This window comes from Bombus terrestris, chromosome 5, assembly GCF_910591885.1.
Source record: "Bombus terrestris chromosome 5, iyBomTerr1.2, whole genome shotgun sequence".
Taxonomy (NCBI): domain Eukaryota; kingdom Metazoa; phylum Arthropoda; class Insecta; order Hymenoptera; family Apidae; genus Bombus; species Bombus terrestris.
Window position 1 is genome coordinate 9,141,037 of NC_063273.1, and position 20,025 is coordinate 9,161,061.

The 20,025-nt window shown below is 41.7% G+C and overlaps 1 protein-coding gene and 1 long non-coding RNA gene across 5 annotated transcripts in view; one reads left to right on the top strand and one right to left on the bottom strand.

The window, feature by feature from the left end:
• LOC100643801 (protein grainyhead) overlaps nt 1–20,025 on the bottom strand; it is a 161,890-nt gene that overhangs the window by 51,293 nt on the left and 90,572 nt on the right. The gene's annotated exons all lie outside the window — the stretch shown is intronic.
• The window catches only part of LOC125385119, a 196,303-nt gene that overhangs the window by 39,402 nt on the left and 136,876 nt on the right, over nt 1–20,025 (top strand). The gene's annotated exons all lie outside the window — the stretch shown is intronic.

Sequence of the window (20,025 nt, forward strand, 5' to 3'; positions counted from 1 at the left end):
AGTACCTAGACGGTAGCCGAGAAGCGCGGTTAATCCGCGAGAAGTCTCGACAAGGCGATTCTCCGTGGATTTCCTGGAAGATCTCCTGCCGATGAATTCGCCGTGCAATAAACTGTTAGAAACGAGCGACGGTCTTGCAGCGATTAATCGCCGCTGGTCCGTCGAATTTATCAATTAACTATAATCGCGATGCGTTAAGACTCGCTGATGATTCCTCAATCTGGCAATGGCCACCAGGACGCGAGGCCACCTTCTCGCCACACACGCACGCAGCGATAATTTATCGTTTGTCGCGTCGCGATATCTAATCACCTCTTAGAAGGTTTGCACGCGCGTAAGCTCGACCAACTAGCTGGATATTTGTCAGCGAGATTGCTTCGTTTCCGGTGGAGACGACGCTCGGTTTTCTGGCTAGGTCGCGATTTAATCAACCGGTCAATTTTTCGCAAGCATGGATGAAGGGTAGATGGGTAAAAATTGCTTGATATGAGGACGGAGTGAACGGAATATTCAATGCATTTAGATCGGCGTTCAAAGAAAACGGAACACGACGCTGGATGCATACGGCTATGTTGCCAAGATGCGAAAGGAAAAACACAGAATCGAAAACATGTAAAAAGAACGGAGGATTGAAAAAGAATTTAAATGTCGAGAATTTAAAGACGAGATATGGATCGAAGTAACATAAAAAAGTTTCCAACACGAATCAACGATTGGAACGATACAAGAAACTGAACATCCAAGAAACCGAATTTTGAATCTATTTATACGAATAAAAAGCGTGGATCGTAATAACCGACGAAAAATTCACGAAAGATCAGACAGATCAAGCGGTTGATATCCAAATCTTGGCTCCATTTAGATTTCTCAGAGCGCTAAAGATGAAAAAAGAAAATAATAAAAAAAAGATACACGACGCCGGATGCACGCAGATGCCTCGAACACGAACGAAGAGACGCAGGATCGAGAGGAAGGATGAAGGAAGCTCGGAGAAGGGTGAGAAGTAGAGAGGGGCATCTTTATATACATACACGCACGAAGATTAATTATTATAAACCCCTGCCTTTTGCCTACAGTCATCAATTTATACTCCTCTCGTGGATCCCAATTCCAAACCCAATCCCGAACCCGTGAGCCTCGCGCACGAAATAAAGGCTCATCCTCTCTAATTTATGCATGTCGAATCAATCTCCCTCTTCCTTTTTTCTTTTCTTTACACTCCCCTTATCCTCCATTTCTTTCCCACCTCTCGTTTCCACCACTTCGATCCTTTCCTCGTCCCTCTATCTAACTTGGCCGCGTTCTCGATCGCTGCTGTTCGCGCACCTGGGGCCAAACCAGGTCGAACGCGGCGGACCAAGCCATCCCGATAATGAGGGGCCCGCGTTATCCTGTGCAAATATTTTCCTCGGCGTCTGTTTGCACAGGCGCGGCGAGGATCGGGCGCGAATACGCGAGATTCGATGGATGGGTTGCTTCGCGTTTGAATTATAATGCTCGACAGTCGGGGTAATCAGTTCATTCGTGATCATCTGAGTGGATACTTCTCGGTAGGGAATGGGCAAACAGAATATCCTGGCTGAACTGCATTTCGTCTTTTGGTCGATGGTTTCGCAAATTGGAAGATTCTCGGTACGAAAGCTGTAGTTTTGATGGGCGATACGACGTCGAGCGGTTGACTCGAGTTAGTGAAATATTTGCCAACTTGTCGCATCGTAAATAGATTGCAGATAATTACGTTACTATGATTACGCGCGTTGTAAAATTGATCAGCAGTGAACGTGTTGAAAGATAACAAACTCGTGCAGGAACTCCTTTCGCAAGGAAAATTTACTAACATTAGTAAAACGAGAAAGCGACCGTAATTATGGTTTCTAAAAGGAGTCTGTAGCGGCAGAGTCAATTGAGTCAATGAAAGATTCGAATCGAGAATGACTCATACTGTTGTGCCTTGGAGTATCAACATTGTTTTGGTTTGCTAGGTTCAAAGGTAAACGAACTCCGGACAAAACATTATCGCGGTTATTTGTAATCGTTAATCGGAGTTACATCCGAACTTTTTATAATACCACCTGTCGATACAAATAGACGAACGTGTTCTCTAGGAGGATCAGTATAGCGAATCACTATAGCGATCATTATAGCGAGTTATTATAGCGAGTCATACAGTTGAATAGCGAGCGTAGAGTTGAACAGTAGCATTGAGCGGGCGACGATAACGACCGGTATACACAATCTCTGTATTTGTATTTAAAGTGATTTTAATATACACTGACTATTACAATTTTATCACTTGTCTCTTTAATAAACCAGACACGTATAATAATCCACCTCGTCTTTTTACACAACAGCCCACATCCGATATTTTGTAACAATGATGCAAACAAATACTTTGCGTGTACAATTTTGTTCCATCATCCAAGGGAGCAACGTTTTCATCCAATTTCCTTCATCCAGCAAAGATAATCGAACGTCGATGAACGAATGACGACTATGCAAGACAAATTGTATCACAAGCAGGCGCAACGAGTAGTCTCGGCAAAAAGCGCGTAATCCTTCCTTCCTCGACGAGTCATATGCTTCTCTCATTCTCTCTAAATTTATTCTCAGCTCGGATCGATCTATTGGCGAGCATCATTCGTCTCGGTTGATCGTTCTTGAGTACGAGAGAACGAAGAATAAACGTTGAATGGAAAGGAGTCTCTGGAAGGCATCGTCCGGCCAGTATCCGTGGCTCGCGATCGTCAGAATGCATTATCGTGTTGTTGCATCCTCGTTCCTGCGCACCTACCTCAACGCGTAAATATTGCAGGTAGGTGGAACGCACCGTGACGAGATAAAGAGGGACACGCCACGCAGAGACGCGTTTAATATTCCGTAGGAGTGTTGTCCACGCGACCCGAGAACCCACCCTGTTGCTCCCTCGTGTGCATTTCAATAAAGCCGCCTCCGCCCGGGATACACGCTCGTTCAACTGAACGTCCAGTTTGCTTGGCGGCTGGTTCTCCACGCATTCTTGTCGCCCTTTCATCTTATATTTCTCTCAGACTTTCACTTCACTGTGTCTTTGCATATCACGTGTGTTTCTGAATTTGGAAAGAGTTTTGCGCGGCTTGAAAGTAGCGAAAGTGATGGATGTTTGGACGAACAGGATGTCTTGCGAGTGTAGATCGCATATCGTATTAGATTGGATTTATTATGTGCTTGAATTCACGTGACATCGTTCGATCGATGAAGCAACGTGCTTACGTTTGACAGGGCTTGACGTGGTTTGGTAATGTCGAGAAACGGTGACAGAAACGATTCAGACCGACGATCATGTTAGTCTTGGATTGTGTGGAATAGAGCTACAGGTGGTTTGGGAAATTGTGATGTGTGATGTAACGTTTCGTGAGTTTAGATCGAAGACTTTGTTGGATTTATGTTGGATAGGGTTTGAAGCGGTTTGTAGTGGTTGCTTCCACGGTCATTGTTAAGTTTGAAAAAAATATGTGTCAAGTATTTAGCTCTACCGGATACGACTCAAAGTATTTTACATCGTAGATAGGAAGCGATTCTTATGCAAAAATAATTGCTCGATCATAAAAGTGAGATAAATTAAGTTTCGAAGAAAATGTGGGAATAAAATTCTACAGCGGCAAAACATGTATCGTGGAATAAAACTTTGTCATCCAAACTATAATTTTCAAGACAAATGACTTTGGATATCTTTTATATAAAATTATTACAATGTGTTAAACCTATCGTAAAAAGTTGGGAAGAATAATTTGGGTATGGCAAAAAACACATTGCGATAAAGAAATCATCGTTGTCCGATTTATGTAAGCTGTTGGAACGCTATAGTTGTATACACAACAAGAGAACAATAATCGTTTGCTGTTGCATTGAAATTGCACAGCGAGAGACTACTAAAAGATCATCTTATCATAAACAATCGTTAAATCTTCAACCTGAGCGTGACGTCGAAATGTCACGGTTCAAGAATATCGTAAAGCACTTTTTTACGAGGACAATCTCAGATTCAATATCGCGTTTGAGGTAGCAATTTTAGAATGTCAGAGAATGCCTCGAGTTACTGGAAAAATCGTGGGCAGTTAAACGAGCTGTGACAGTGACAGGAAAGGTGTGTTTCTAAGAAAGCCGAGCAACACCCTAGTATTCAAAGAGAAAATTATCCACCTTATTAACCCATTATCGTCGTTTAGCTTAATTGATTACAATTACGCGTCTCCACGGGTTGGAATTTAACAACCATTAAGAATGTCGTTTTCTAATGTATTTAATGGTGTGTCTATTCATTGAATTATCCGTAGAAATTCACGCCTGTTTTCTTTTACACCTAATTATCATAAAAGATTGTCTTTCCTACGTTGTTTTCAATTTATTTCTTTCGGTAACGGTAACGTTCCGATCTCTCTGTTTCTTTAAAAGAAATTTCGTTTCCCTGATTTCTTCGTAGATTAAGATTTTCATAATTTCTTTATTCGTCGGATGGTTATCTCAAAGAAATAAATAGAAAAACAGGGAAATAGAAACATTAAAAGGAAACTTTCTTACAATTTCGGAAGGACATAAAAGTGAATATCTCAGTATTTAAATAAATAACGAGTCTCGATTGGTAAACGGAGGTAAAATAGTTTCCCTGTAATATGGCGATAAATCTCACGCTCGGAATACTTTCTCTCGATAACAGTTTCACGACTGCAAGGGATTACGGTTCCTACGCTCGCGAGTTTCCAAGCACGAGCAATAATATCAGTCGCGTAAAAGCGTATCGATTCCAAAAGGAACTCCAGCAACGAGACGACCGTTTTCTCCATTCAATACTTCCTCGATTGTCTTGTAACCTCGATCCATAATCCGACGCGGGCCGATCGCTGGTGTTAATAAGATTTATAAAGGAGAAACGGTGAGAAGAATGCCGCGATCCTTTTTACCGATACGTATCTCGATTTAATGTCACCATTGCTCGCTCACACGTCCCTGTCGTTCTCGCTTCGGCCGCCAGCCTGGCTGCGGTATGCATACTAATTCTACAAATAAATCTATTTCTACGCGGCTCGAGGTCGTTGGTGTGAGGTCGAAGGGTGAATAAATTTCCTAGCGTGATTTTCTATGAAAAACAGCCACCATTCTTCCGATAGAATCCCTCGATTCAGGTGGATTATAGCTCTTTTTGCCGAATATAAAACAACATCGAGGACGTCGATGAATGAGAGAATTTGCAGCGCGCGAACCTTCCAAGCGCCAGAGTAATTACATTATCGATATAATTACGCCAATCGTATACAATTTCCTCGGCAAAGAAACGTTTCGAAAATTCAAACAATCAATGACGAAAGCTAAACACAGTTCTCGGTTCACCAACAAAAACCACATTTCGAACGGCCTTCTTTCTGTAAGTCGGTCGATCGTAGAGGAAACAGGATATCGCGAGGAGTAATCCTCGCTGTTCCAAAGACTCGCGTGTCTCGTAGATATAAACGTGCCCACGTATTAACTTCTGCCAGATAGAGAGACACTCTGGTTTTTCTGTTTTCGTGGATGCTGGATGCTACCTCCGCCGGAAGTAACTGGTTACAGGTGGATGCACGAGAGCGAATTTCTTGTTATTCCGAGGAATAACAATGATATACGTAATATATGCTAGTCATATTAAAAAATCTAACAGGTTTATAAATACGAATCTTCATTTTTTTTTTTGGACGGGAGAAGGAAAACACAAACTATTTTTTGCAAACCTGTAATAAATCTCACGCGAATAGCAAAGCGAGTTCGATTATTCAAGGACAGCGGAAAATAGCTGAATCGAAAGTAAAATAGTATTCACAGAGCGATACAGCCAGTTTCAAGCGTGAATTCATTACTGCTATTATCTGCTAGCCGACCTCGTCAAGGAACTCGTTCATTTGCCAACATTACGGCGCGCCAACGATCACCAATTCACTGTTATTACTTCTGCAATCTAGAAAAAAGACAAAATATCGCTACCGTTTTTCACCAATTCTCTTTGCTTCCTTTTGCACGATCAATCGCGCTACGAATCGTTCATTTGCCTCGGAGCCAGTGGCGGCCGATCATTTTCCGCACTACTTCATCGTTTTATGCTCCCTGAACACAACAGAAGCTCGAGCCACTTCGTCTCGCTCGATCGATCTTGTTGCGTTTTCATCGATGGTCCACGGTGATGTTGCAGTATGAAAACGACATAAGAATATGAAGAAAACGATTCTTCGACCGTGACAAGGAACGCGTCTTTGTTCGTTAAGGTTTGTTTGTCGCAGAGCGAAACGAAGCTTCTGCGATCGATACGTTAAAACACCATTTATCAACTTTCCTCGGAATTAACTGTTATCTTTTGTAGAATTTAGAATTCGGTTTTTTAGTAATGTAAGTATCCAACAGATTCGAATTCGAAACGAAAGTCGAAGGTAGCGAGAAACTAATATTTCATTCAATTAGATGTATTAATTGGTTTATCGGTGGAATGTAAAGAGAGGAAAGATGCGACAGCGCGATTCTTGCACGACAACTATGCGAAGCACGCTGTCACAAACGTTGTTCTCGTTTTCATCCAGCAGATTTTTACGTGGGCAGACACGCGAGAGCGGAGATTTACGAGGCCATTGTTCGTTTGTTACGCAGAAGTAGCAAAGAACGCGAAATTCCGCGTTACCTGGAGAAGATTTAATTGTACGATTAATTGCACGCGTTCTCGCTGGTTTTAAAGCATGCAAGATTCTAGGAACGAATTGTAATCGACTGTGCGATGGAAAAGTGCGAGAAATAGCCTTCGCGAGTTCAGCCAACTCCGCTGCGTTCTTTCGACCATTTTACGCACAATCGTAATTTCCTAAAAAACATATCAAGTTCGAACAGAACGCGAACATAAATTTGTATTGTCCTCCATGATCTTCTGCCTCAACTTTATGTTAGATATCTTCTTCAAACGTTACAAATCTCTGTCTTGTACAATGAAAACGAGGATCAGGATATAAAAGTTCGAATATCGCAGCGAGGTTCATCGAACGTTGATCAAACGTAAAAAGCAACTTCTACTTTACCGTTTCTTCTTCTAAAACTATTAAAAATCCGTCGCGCTGCATTTTACATTCTCCATTCTCCGTTCTTTATTTTCTACGATCACAGACTCTCCTCAACCCTCGATGCGAAAACAACCCCGTCCCGGTAATAGGTTCGTCAGTGGCGTTCGACATGCTCGTAAAACTTTCGCCGTGAAGCTTCACCGTGAAAATCGGTTTCCTCTATCGGCCAGAGTGACGTCGGGCGAAAGGAAGGGTTAACAGAGACACGGGGGTAGAAAGGTGTCGCGCGTTGACTTTGATGGATCGAAGATCCCTCTACCCCCGTTTTTGTTCGCTCTCCACCATCGGTATTTGTTCTTTCTTTCACCACGGATAAAACGGCGTATCTGACAGGTTACTCTCTCACGGTGTATAGTAACGTCTTCTGCGCTCGCGAGAACACGCACCGGCAGTTTCGGTCCACACTCGCGCCACTTAGAGCCGCGAACTGTGCAGCTGCAATGACTCGTCGCGGAGGAAACTGGATCTCGCAACTTCCAACACAGCTCTTGTAATAAAGCGTTGAAATTTCACTTTTCTTCGATGCGTAGGGTTCGCGTGTTACTTTTGAGAGGCTCAAGGTTTGCATGCGCCCTTCAAAAGGCTGTGGCTGATGAATGTTAGATATTTGAGATTATAGAGCTTTGCAGGATGAACGCCAGATATTTGATATTTTTAAATGTTTGATATTTATCGAATAGAGGAGAGAGAGAGAGAGAAAAAAGATGTTGTTTAAAGAATGAGGTTTGTTCGATGACGAGTTTAAGTAGTGTTATTGCGCTTAGAATTGAAGAGTAGGGAAAATCGCGTTGTAGAAGAACATAATACGAGTTTGCAGCTTAAATTCCGCACAGAATTCGAAATTGTATACCGAACAGAAATAAATGTAATGTATACCTATCCATAAGATAGGGAGAGGTGATTAGCTTGGAAACCTTGGAAAGGGTCATGCGTGTTTGTGGATCTAATTTTTCAAAAGTTAATTCCACGTTTATTAAATTGTAACATAATATATTCGTTCCATCTTCTTCGTTGATAATGGACGTAAAATAGGACGACTTTATATCACGATACGATATATTTTACATACGTAACAAATTTTGATTCAGCTTACGGCTAGAACAATAATAATTATCGTATCTTCGGCAAAAATCATTCTTTTCATTAAATTCAAACTAAGCTTCGCCAAGGGATTTACCGAGAAATTTTCGCTATAAATTAGCCAGATGATCGGCCAGTCTGAATCCCTGCTCGTCACGCAACGCTCGACAAACTGAACGATAGTCTCGCGATCTATCCCATAGTAGCGGACGAAAAACGCGAACAAAACGCCTGCATATGTGCGTAGGACGTAGACAGAGGCTGGTCGACGATCCGGCTGTTGCACAGGCGCAACGAATTCAGTAATACGATCGCGGCAACGAAATATCAATAACCGTAAGATAATACCGCGGTGTAACGCGAATATCGGTGCACCGCGACGCGTGGTACTCATAATTTCGTCTTGACCGATGAAAATGGCCGGACGATCGCGAATATCTCGCAAATGTTCGTCTATCAGCCATTTCGAATTCGACTTGTGTCGATTCTGAAGTCTAAAAATAATTATGCAAACTGTGCTGTACACGTATTGTATAATAATGATCATTGTGTAAGGTGAATGAATGTTCTCATAGCAAAAGGACGCTAGAGATTATGTTCTGTTGTTGGTAAAGAATTTTCGTTTGTAAAAAGACGAAGATACTTCAACCTCTTGCGGTAAGAATCGCATTCCTCCGTATAAACTAACGTCTCTTTGGTTTGACGATGAGTGGTGCAACCTCCTCTGTATCTGCTTGATGAGCGATTGTTTTAGAGTAGTAAATCTCGACGTAGGCAGCGATGCAACAGCCGAAGGGCGGGCTCTGTCTCTCAGGAAGCGTTGAAAAGATTACAGAGTTTTCTACCTGGAGCATTCACTCGGATGGTATTATCGATATATTAATGTCCTTTCTTATTATTCGAACATTGTTGCTAATGTAGTATATGTTTCTTCGTGCAACGTATACTTGTCTCATTTGCAAAACATTTATCCAAGTACTTGAGTACCGAACAGTGTTACAAGCTATGTTTTATATATCAACATCATCTTATCTCTCATATATGCAATTCTAATAAGGTGAGAGTTATACTTCCAGGAAGAAAGCAGTAGAAATTAAAATTGGAATCTCGAGGAATTTACATTTTATTCTCGTTCTTCGGCAAAGCAGGATTTAATAATAAATTGTAGATAATTGGATAGATTAATTTTCAAGGAATAAAAATTCCCAGAAAATATTCTTAGAACCACGCAAATCCGTATCTAACATTCTTACTGTTCTAATAATCAAATTTTCGTGCATTATCCAATTATCTTCTGCACATAATATCCAGTTTCCAAGAAAAAATATTTCACGGCAAAGATTCCGTCAATCACAGAACCTGATGATTCGTCGTTTGCTAACAATCAAATTTTCAGACACCATTCGATCACCATCTAATGTACTGCAATTTTCAAGTAACCAGCTATTGCAAAAATCTTCTTAGAAATACGTTCATCAATCTTCCTCTTCCAACTCAACAACGACAATTACAACAAATCTCTCGGAACCACATTTGCCAACTTCAAACATTTTCCCTTTTCCAAATCCAACAACAATTGCAGAAGCTTCTTGGAACCATATTTACCAATTTCTAACATTTTTTCTCTCGCAAACCCACCGACGAAAATTGCAAAATTCTCTCAGAACCACATTTAGCTATTTTCAACATTGTTCCAAGAAACATCACAAACAGGGACAATTACGAAGGTTTCTCAGAACAACGTTTATCAATTTACAACATCGTTTCTCTTGCAAATGCAACAACGAGAATTACAAAAATCCTTCGGAACCACATCTGCCAGTTTCAATCATTTTTCCAGTTCCAAATCCAACAACGACAATCACGAAAGCCTGTCGAAATCGTATTATACCAATTTCGAATATTTTTCTGCTCGCAAACATTCTTGCAAACGTAACAACGACGCTCCACAGATACACCAAAGCGTGTTTAAAAGTGACTAGAAATGCAGCACTCTAGTTCACTCGGACTTTTCCTGCGGATATCGGATTAGGTAATGCGCGGAGGTGCACAATACAGGCCGTTATCTATCCTTTCAGCGTAGCTTGCTATCTGGCTCTCGTTTCAAGCTCTCTTTTTTCCTCCTTTATTCGCATATCTCGAAAAGGGTACGGACGTAGCTACCCAGCGTGACTGGCGATAGGATAAGCGTCACCCTGTACTTCCTACGCCGTTTGAAAATTAACTGGACAGGATGAGAACAATTAGCGTTGGCTTCGCGTAATCGCCAAGAACGCGACAAGATAAAGTGGACGACTGCCAGCTAACGGAACGACGAGTTTCGTGGTCGATTTTTCTTTTTTCCGTTTACCATCGCTCGATAGGTTAAATTGCAAAAAATCTAAGTGGCGAGTTATTTCGTGGGAAGATCGTGAGTCCTTTTGTGGGGGATCGAAGAGGAGAGAGGTCGGTCGTTGAGCCGCGGAGATTGGAACGGAGGATCGGCATACTCGGTATCTAGCAGTTGCCCAGGTTAATTACAGGTAGTAATGAGAGATTAATCTGAATGCGAAAATGGAAACACGAATTAATCGGCTGAGGAGATTTGGCCGGCTTGTGCGCCGTGTATTTAGAATTTATGGGGGAATCGTAAACGCGAGTTAGGGGATTTCCCTGTGGGATTCAATTATCGAAGATCTGGTCGCGCCAAATGCCACCCGGCTTCTTCTCTTTCTTTTCCAAGAACCTTGGCATCTGTGTTTAAGTGTTCGTCAGTTGACTCGAAATTGATAGAAAAAGCGAGGATCTTCTAAGAAGAAAATAGAGGACTCGGTATTAATATGTATATAGTAACTTCAGGTTTCGAAGTAATCGTATCGAGTATCTTGCGGTTCTTGATGTATTCTGTCAGCGAAATATAATAGGTATCCGTGAATTGATTGGAAAATAATAAAAGAAAGAGCAGAATCGATATGAAAATAACGAGATTAAAAGTCGGAAATTATAATGCATTGAATCATTATTATGTTAATATATCAATTTGGAATTTCAGACCAATCACGCTAAGTGACTTATTATACCTCCTTTTCATTACTCCGCTAGATTATTGGAATTTATATATAAATGTCTATTATCTGAATAGAAATTAGTAGAAAACGAAAACCAGAACGGTTAATTTCCTGTTAATATATGCTAACTCCGGAGCTCCGAATAGTCGTAAAAAGGAGCAGCCAGCGTGATTGTCCGATTAACCGATTATCCAAGTGGCCCAAGCTACCGGCGGCGGATCAATTAACCCGTATAACGCAGGGTCGAATCTGCCTCGTACGATGAATCGATGCGTCCTCCGTGATAACGCGCAAAAACTATTTTATAATACTCGGCCGATCGTCTCAATGGAGCTATCATTACAGAAACAAGAATCTCCACTTAACTCAATTTACCAGGAATACGATCGACAACGAGGAATATAGCCACGGAGAGACCTCCGATCGTATTGATTCAATTACATCGATATATCTCGAGCGGACTTAGCGCGGTGTACCAAACGAAAGAATAGAGTCGTGGAAATCGAAGTTTGATCGCGATGTTAATACCCAAGCTGGCTGATAAATGTACGCGATTGCGAACATCGCGTCCTGACGAGCGAGAGATAAACACAGTCTTCTTTCTTGTGGAAAAATAGAATATTTCGAGCGAGGAACGAGTTCCTTTTTGCTGCGTGCCTCCGCTAAATGTTATGCAAATCGGTCACGTGAGGCATTCATAGTCGATCCATTATGTCGCCGGTGACGTTTTCATCTAACGTTTGCGGTGTCCGCTCTTTCGTGCAACTAAATTCATATTTTTCGTGAAATTTTACGCGTATAGGACTTTTTGAGGCAATAATTTAAAGTAACATTAACGAATCGACGCGTTATGAGATATAGAATCGCGTTTCACTCGTGTTCTCCGCGGTGTTACAAAATGAAGCGTTCTAGAGGTACCCCGTTTAGTTAGTCAAAGAGGAAGCTTTAGAATACGCATGCGGTAGCGTATTTTTCCAGTCAAGCTGACTCATGTTCTTGCGGTCTCGGTGACAATTTAGTTTCAGCTATTACAATCGATCTTCGGTCGATGGGAAATCTTTTATACGTAAAAGCGAAGGAATTGGCGAGACAAGAACAATGTCGATCATTTGCGTTATACCCAAAAAAAATATTTCTAAAAATACGTCATTTCTATTCAGAAGTACGTACGTTCGAACAATTTTCGATTATCCAGAAGGAAAGTGACGATAACAAAGACATGAAGGGGTAACGTAATGCGACATTCGCCGAATCGAAGAAACATCGTAGAAGACAAAAAGCAGACTTCCTTCTCCTCTTTCGTATTACTTCCAACTTCGTCCCAAAGATCTTCTTGCTCCGACAAACCACTTCTCCCGTTTCAACGCATACGATCTTCCTCTCTACTGACTTCTATTTCCCAACGAAACACGGAAGGACACCGTCGCCAGAGAGCCGTGACCCTTGGTGACTTTTCGCGCGTGCACGGAAGCGGATCGCTATTAAAGCCCGGCAGATACGTCAACGGGGGCACCCTGCTGCGCGAGAAGGTATCGAGCGTGCTCTGCGGTTCTGTCGGAGGCGCTGGACCGAGAGTGGAATCGTTCGACCTGGTGGAAGGGTCGACAAAGCAGCGTAAGGAAGAACGCGTGGAGAGAGAGAAAGAGACAGTGTATGTGTATAGAAAAGAAACGCGTCTCGCAACGGAGAATAGGCGCGAGAGAAGGTGCACAAGGAGGCGGGGATGCACCGATATGAAATATTCCCCGGAGTGTAACTCTATATTATTATCCTCTTTCACACCTCCCTGCACTTCTATGCGCGAGAGGAACCTTGGCACAATCAACGAGTGCCTCCATTGTCTCTCATTGTCGCGGCGGCTCGTGCACACGAGCGCACGCGTACCAAAAAGCGTTACAGGGTCCTGCATCCCTCGGCAGCGAAGACTCTCTATCGTACCCCACAGGTCGACCTGCTCTCTGGAATTAATTAGCTCCGACGTGGCCACTAATTAGCAAATCGAGTCTCGGGCGTGTTTCTCCGGGCTCTCATCTTATACGATTGGAAAGCGACCAGCTTATGGTAGGCTCTCTCTCCTTCGTGGACTTTCACGTGGAAGGTTTCTTTCGCCGCGGAGAATGATGCCCAAGAGTGGACTCTGCTTGGTATCGTGTACAGTTGCTCACGAAAGTTTCCGAACACTCGTAGGAAGCTTTCGTATTGCAATTTCGTACGCATTGCTACTGCAACGAGACTCCATTGTCACGATTGTAGGTGGTAAAATTTGGAAGAAACTTGAAAACGTTGGAAGCTACGAGATATTTCGTCCAAGTATATACTTCAGCAAGGGTCGTAAAAATACTCCAACAGTCGATTGTACGTTACATCGATAAGTCTCGACATTCAATGAGGCTTATGCTTTTCGTATGCTTGAGATGGCTTTTCACATTGTGATTTTTTTACCAAATATATATTTGCAGCGATATCTTGTATAATTCTGTATACGTTTTCAGATTGTCTTCAAATTTGACCAATATGATGGTGACAGTCGTATCTATAGTGTTAATAAAATTTCAGAACGTTCTATATAACGTATAAAAGTTTTCCACGATAAGCTTTCAATTACTTTTGCGAGTCACCGCAGATTCGATTGCCTCGCGAGGTTACCGAGTTTCTTTCTGTAGACGACCATTTCCTTTTTCTTCTCTTCTTTTACATGTCTTAACATTCAGATGTTTTTTCTTTCGACCGTTTTTTGTGCGAATTCGCTCGTTGCTTTTTTCGAGACGCGTCTACTTCGCTAGGGCGAAGATCAGAATTGTAGAAGAAGTTATCTAGATGGACGTTTCTGCGGCCGAGTTTTCGAGCTAATTCGCTTTGACTGGCAGATAACGGCGACGTGCAGCTTATTCGCGGATGCTTCGCTGGAAAAATATTAACAAGCTCGCAGGTGGGGGGAAGGGGGAACAACGCGAATCTAATTAAGAATACGAGAACTGAATTTCTCGGAACTGGTTCCTGAGGACCTATTAGACCACCGACAGGACGCTTCCTCGCGACTGTACGACTTCCAAACGTGACGCCATGTTCGCGCGAGCTCCGTGAAACTCGATGAAAACACGAAGTGCATAATTCAGGATTAATCGAGGGGGAAATCGGCGCCGTTTAATTTCGATAGGACGAGCCTTGGAATTTGCATTCGGGATACCGTACGGCCAGTTATCCGCAAGTATAAATATAAGTATAAAAACACTTGTCAGCGATGGTTACCATGGAAAAGGAAGGAAATTCTTGCGTACGATAAATAATAATAACGATGATAGCTTTCTTGGTTATAACAGAGAAATATTTTCGTTTTCGCTTAAAGGAGACATTGACCCGTAAGATTTGTACAACCCATTTCCAATGTTTCTGTTACTTTAACTACGTGTGTACTTTTCGCATGCACTTGCGCCATGTGCACTTTACATTATGCACACATCATTTACATTATGCATACTTTAAACACAAGTGTTACTTCGACTTTGTACTTGTCCGATTTCTTTCGTGTTCGTTGGAAATTAAGGAAATTTGCTTTCTTCTAGCGTACGATTATCACGCTTGAAATGTTTATATTAACTCTATCGAATCTCAAGGAAAGTATTACAACGTTTCGCTGAACCTTATTTACTGATGCAACTAACCGATCTACGATTCATCGGAAGCATCAATTTCCATATGACCTCTCGTCGAATTCGCTAAAAGTAACATGGCGAATCTACGTGCTTCGTAATACGAACGTGTCGAGTCACGATATTCGCTGTTTAGCCACTAGATGATCGACGAAAAACACGTTTTACGAGTATACAACCAAATTCGATATAATGCGTTTCGTTTGACGAATATCCTAAAATTCTTCTCAAAAGTCTACGTATTTTGCAGCAGAATTGTACTTTATCGACGTATGCCGTGTAACAAGTGCAGTCAAGCTACGATATTCGCTGTTTAACGAATCCACGGCGAAACAAAAGCGCAATTTCCCATTGGAAGGGTAAAGATTCTCGATATATCGTGCCATCGAACGTTAAATCGCGATTCGTTCGAGTGTATCGCTGGGTAATCCATCAGGCCCGTGTCTCCTTCGTCCTGGCTATTAAATAATTCAATGAATCGGCCGATATAGACGGCGGGACGAAAGAAAAGGAGAAGAAAATCAGGGGACGAGGGGAAGAAAAAGGAAGGATGGAAGAAGGGACAGCTGGGAAACGGTAAAAAATGAACGATAGCGAAGCACGGTTACGCACAGACCGGGGTGATTCGATGCGTGACATTGCTCGTTTAAGAGTCTCGCGCTGCGCAAAACGGCGCTCCTTTTTCCTTCCTCGCGGCGCATTGTCGGCGCCGGTTATCGCGCCGCTAATGCGACGCTAATAAGAGGTGTCTCCTGTTTCGAGAATCGCTCCTCTTTTTGCCCTGTTGTCAGCATCTCGTACGGAAGTCCCCGATGTCGTCGACCGGTCGACAATCAGCCAAGCCTGGCCCGATAAAAGGGCGTTGTTGGAATTGCATTAAGATAGAACCACGAATGGTCTTCCGTTTATCTTCTACGCTAGTCTGTTTTTCCTTAGGTTCCTCGTAGGTTTATCGTAGGTTTCTCCAATGGCTAAATTCGTTTATATCTATCTATTTGTTTATATTGCCCTGTTTAGCTTAAAATTGATTTAATATTTCTAGAATTTTACGTCTATTTGTTTGAACGAAATTTTAGTTGGCGCTTTGTTAAATAAACTTCATTCGTATTTGCAAGCAGTTATGTAGTGATTTTTGTATACATTTTTAGTTTGCTTTCAAACTTTGTCATCGAATGTAATTAGCATATTCGAATTTCAGAACGATACGAATAAAATTTCGTAATATTTCGCGTGAACGCACAATATGCTCGTAAAAGGTGTCTATAAATTTTCGGATATCTTGGTGAGCCTGATATTATATTTACATTTCCTACGTGTTTCCTATTTTTATATATCCATTTAAATTCCCTATAAATATATAGAAACTTTAATTATTTATCACAGTCTAATAATTACCGTTATCGTGGTTGATGTGGCGTTCGATTAACCCAAAATGTTAATTTTATTTGAAATTGAATTGCAAGACGCGATAAATTAAACGAGGCGTTCCACGATCTGCCGCGCAGTTGACAGCGACGAGGATTAACGTTGCAAATCGTTCGTACGTACAAAGTATTCGATGCAAAAAATGCAAATGTATAATCGATTTCACGTCCGGCATCAGAAGCGTCCTATCGTTCGTGGCGTTATCTTTCGATCATTTTCTCGACGTACTCGTGAAAGTTGAAGTATCTGGTATATCTTCCAGGGGTTTAGCGTTTGCGCGTAGATTGGTAATCACGATATTCTTAATACTCCATCTAGACGTGGCCATTGACGCGACAGAACAGGTTTGATATCGATTTTGAATATTCAGATGAGAAAAGTAAATTAACATTCAGAGAAAGGAAAAATAAGCTGTCATTTATTTTCTTCCGTTTCTCAGACTGTATTAATTACAATGAATTTCTTATTGATTCCCTATGTTCCTTTAGAAATAAATCCACCGAAAAACTCATACTCGGTCGAAAAAAGAATTTAATAACGGAAGAATCATTAATTCCTATAACATAAAGTCTTTCACAACATATATATACCATCTTTTATGTATTCAATAGTAATTGGAACGACCAACGATAATTTGTCATTTGTCTCACATAGTACAGCATATACACTCCTCGCCAAAAAGATAGCCCGGGTATGCTATCTTTAATTTCTTAATGACGCGTGTAGAGTTTTTCGTCTCTAACGTATAATATCAAAACATTACGAGTTCCGAATATGCGGTTCGTTGAAGATAATTAAAAATATTATGAGGTTTAGTGTGTAACAAAAAAAATTGTTTTATTTTAAGAACGAAATGATAACACATGTACAATAAGAAATTAATAATCAACATAAATTGTAACTAACAATAATTACTTATCAAACATATATATTTATTTAATAATGGTTATTTGTATTTATCTACTATTACTTTTATTGTACGATACCCATTTTATATTGTACTGTAATCTTTACTCGTTGATAGATCATAGACTTTCGAGCAATTTTTAAACGTATTAACAGAGTGTGCTATCATTTCGTTCTTAAAATAAAACAACTTTTTTGTTACACACTAAACCACATAATATCTTTAATTATTTTCAACGAACCGCATATTCCGAGCTCATAATGTTTTGATATTATACGTTACAGGCGAAAAACTTTGCACACGTCATTGAGAAATTAAAGATTGCACATCTGGGCTGTCTTCTGGCGAGGACTGTATGACATACTATCACGAAAGAAACGAAATTTCTGCATGTAGAGCTAAATCAACGAGCAGCCACTATACCATAAAGTACGTATTCGAATTTGAATTCTAAAAAGCCCAACTCGAAGCGTTTGCTGCATTGAAAGCAGCTATTCTTCTAGCACGACAAACTATACCTGCTCACTTGCAGCTAACGGATGCGATCCTAGCGACTCTAGACGCGAGACCATCTGCATCCGGTGTAACACAGCGAGTCGAACATTGTCCTGAAGCGCAGCAGGCCGACCTCATGCGTACACCCGCTCGTTATGAGCTCTCTTTCTCTTGCTCTCTGTCTCGCCTCTGTAACCCGCTCAGAGAAAAGAGAAAGAGAGCGAAGCTCGAACGCGTTCGCTCGAGGAGGATGGTAAATGGTAAATGGGAAATTGTAAATGGTAGACCACTAGTGCGCGCCGAACATGAATGAATGGAACCTGCTTCGCCACTTGCATACCTATTATAGGAACTGAGCCAGCCGCGTACGTGTATACGGTGAACGCTGGCTTCGTGTGTGACCAGTTCACGCACACAGCGTGTCCATGCACGTCGACACGTGTAGACACGCGACCGTCTCGCTGCACAATGCGTCGATCTGTTTATCCGTCTGTCGTTCCTGTGCTCCGACTTGCTCTCGACACACGGAGAACTGCCCTTGGTTAATGGCATCTTCGCGGTCGACTCGTTTTCTGAATCGTGGCGTAACGCGCGTAAGGTCGGGGTGAGTTCAGAGTTCGATTCGTGAATCTTTGTTGTGGTTGCGTCGAATCGTGTTCGTTGCTTTTTGCCACGGGGTAGAAGATAGAGGGCAGTACGTAGATAGACGGGTTATAAATTTAGATTATTGGAAGTTTTAAGGTCGTCGGATGGATTAATCGTCGGGAATTGAATGGAGATTTTATAGTCGATAGATTGGTTTCGTTTGAGAATGAGCGTAGAGCGATTGAAGGAACGGAAAAGCGAAATGGGAATTTTTGGGTGGTTGATCGCGTTGATTTTGTTCGAAAAGGCGACTAATTGAAGGAATCAGAGACGAAGTAGAGATTTCGGGCTGTTTCGTGACTTTGTTGACTTTGTTTAGTTGCAAATTGATCGGAAGAATCAAAGGTGAAATAAAAATCTCACCCGATTAAGGTTGTTGGGTAGATTGACTTCGTTTGGGAAAGAACGTACGTACGATTGAAAGAAACAGAGGTAGTTCGTTCTTGGACGAACGAGTAATTTGATTTATGGATTGTTGATTAGATCGATTTCATGCTTAGTTTCTGGATGATTTATGACTTATTGATTGGATCTATTTCATCTGAGACGGTATACGTATATCGTTTGAAAGAATCTGGAATAAACGAGTTTCTGAATGAACAAGTAATTTCATTTGCTAGAACATTTGCTTTGTAAAATGAACGTATCTTTGTCGTATCCTTTGAGTCTCTGCTTAAAACGGTATGTAACCGCTAAACCTGCCCAACAATGAACTTGTAAATATTGCTTCCAGAAGATCCAATATCCGAATCGAACAACATTAAACCCGCAATGGGCGAAACGACCGATGAACATTCCTTATCGAAACTGGCGGAGGTTAAAGTTCCAGGCGGAAAAATTCCAGGCAGATTCAATTACAGTGGTGCGGGCATTTTGTAATCGTTGAATGGCGTATCGACGCACGACGCATACTTTATGAAGCCAGTTTCGCTAATTGGTGAGCGCGTAGCTTAACAAGGTAGTCTTGTAGGCAGTAAAATGATCAAATTTTCATCCTGGCCGCGATCACAAACCCAGACGCTGCACACTCGGTACTCGTGCACGTCAGAAAGTGGCTCGTTACTTACGAGCCCGACCCGATAATTACTATCCCGTTTAACACACCGATGAAATTTACTGGTCAATATATTATCCTTTACGCGCCGAGCAACGGGCCGATTTAATGGTTTCATTCGCGCCGCGACGGAAAGCGTCTCCTTCTGCGAGGCGAGCCGTTGCACAAGGCTCCGCGTGGAAACCGAGTCGCGTCGATACGTCTGCCATCCTTTAAATCAAACCGCGCATAATACTAACTCTCCTGCTTTTCGTGCAATCTTGCAACGATCGGTCGAATACGAACCCATTGCGAGTCTTTTCTTTTTCCTTCCTCTTTGTCCCTTCTCGTTCCTCTCGTCGTGCACGCGAACGTTTTACGACCGACCCGAGAACTCGCCTCTTAAAACGAGAGAACGTTTTTTAATTTCTCGTTTTCTACCGCGCAAAGGAACCCGTCGCTAATGATGTCGCAAATTCGTCCCACTTTACCTCCGCCTCGATTATCGAAACTTCTTACGACGTGGGTAATTTGATATATATGCATATTTTTACTAATTATATAGTAGATATGCCGTAAAGATTGTGTTATGTTGGCTCGTAAGTTCGTGTTTTAGGCTTCGATTTTAGTCTCTTTT